Source organism: Arachis hypogaea, chromosome 18, assembly GCF_003086295.3.
Source record: "Arachis hypogaea cultivar Tifrunner chromosome 18, arahy.Tifrunner.gnm2.J5K5, whole genome shotgun sequence".
NCBI classification, from domain to species: Eukaryota; Viridiplantae; Streptophyta; class Magnoliopsida; order Fabales; family Fabaceae; genus Arachis; species Arachis hypogaea.
In genome coordinates, this window is record NC_092053.1 from 116,332,480 (window position 1) to 116,334,014 (window position 1,535).

General features: G+C 41.6%; 1 non-coding gene across 1 annotated transcript; it reads left to right on the top strand.

Annotated features, from left to right (window-relative positions):
* Positions 1–938: 938 nt before the first annotated feature.
* Positions 939–1,042, top strand: LOC112773832 (small nucleolar RNA R71). Its single transcript, XR_003188359.1, has one exon. It is a non-coding gene; the product is annotated as a small nucleolar RNA R71 (small nucleolar RNA).
* Positions 1,043–1,535: the final 493 nt, after the last annotated feature.

The window sequence follows — 1,535 nt, forward strand, 5'->3', positions numbered from 1 at the left end:
AGCTCATGAATGGCAGAAGTAGGTTCAATGGAATCTCTATGGTCTCTGTATGAGCCTCAGATTCCCTTGGTTCCTCAAAGGGGAACTTCTTTTCGTTCAGAGGACATCCCATGAGATTTTTCTCACTGGGAATTACGTCCTCCTTACTCTCTCCAGGTTCGGTCATGTTAGTCATGGCTATGGCCTTGCACTCTCTCTTGGGATTTTCTTTTGTATTGCTTGGGAGGGTGCTAAGAGGAGTTTCAGTAATTCTCTTACTCAGCTGACCCACTTGTGCCTCCAAATTTCTAATAGGGGATCTTGTTTCAGTCATGAAACTGAGAATGGTCTTAGATAGATCAGAGACTACAGTTGCTAAGTCAGAGTGGCTCTGCTTAGAATTCTCTGTCTGTTGCTGAGGAGATGATGGAAAAGGTTTGCTATTGCTAAACCTATTTCTTCCACCATTATTGTTGTTGAAGCCTTGTTGAGGCTTCTGTTGGTCTTTCCATGAGAGATTTGGATGATTTCTCCATGAAGGATTATAGGTGTTTCTATAGGATTCTCCCATGTAATTCACCTCTTCCATTCCAGGGTTCTCAGGATCATAAGCTTCTTCTTCAGAGGAAGCCTCCTTAGTACTGCCTGATGCAGCTTGCATTCCAGACAGACTTTGAGAAATCTCATTGACTTGATGAGTCAATATTTTATTCTGAGCCAGTATGGCATTCAAAGTATCAATTTCCAGAACTCCTTTCTTCTGAGTTGTCCCATTGTTCACAGGATTTCTTTCAGAAATGTACATGAACTGGTTATTTGCAACCATTTCAATGAGTTCCTGGGCTTCTTCAGGTGTCTTCTTCAGATGAAGAGATCCACCAGCAGAGTTGTCCAATGACATCTTGGACAGTTCAAACAGACCATCATAGAATATGCATATGATGCTCCATTCTGAAAGCATGCCAGAAGGACACCTTCTGATCAACTGCTTGTATCTTTCCCAAGCTTCATAGAGGGATTCACCTTCCTTCTGTCTGAAGGTCTGGACTTCCACTCTAAGCTTACTCAATTTTTGAGGTGGAAAAAACTTTGCCAAGAAGGCATTGACCAGCTTTTCCCAAGAGTTCAGGCTTTCTTTAGGTTGTGAGTCCAACCATGTCCTAGCTTTGTCTCTTACAGCAAAGGGAAAAAGCATAAGTCTGTAGACCTCAGGATTAACCCCATTGGTCTTAACAGTGTCACATATTTGCAAGAATTCAGCTAAAAACTGATGAGGATCTTCCAATGGAAGTCCATGAAACTTGTAATTCTGCTGCATTAGAGAAACTAATTGAGGCTTAAGCTCAAAGTTGTTAGCTACAATTGCAGGAATTGAGATGCTTCTTCCACAGAAGTCAAAAGGGGGTGCAATAAAGTCACCAAGCATCTTTCTTGCATTATTGGCATTGTTGTTATTTTTGGCTGCCATGTCTTCTTCTTTTTCGAAAATTTCTGTTAGGTCCTCTCCAGAGAGTTGTGCTTTAGCTTCTCTTAGCTTCCTCTTCAAGGTCCTTTCA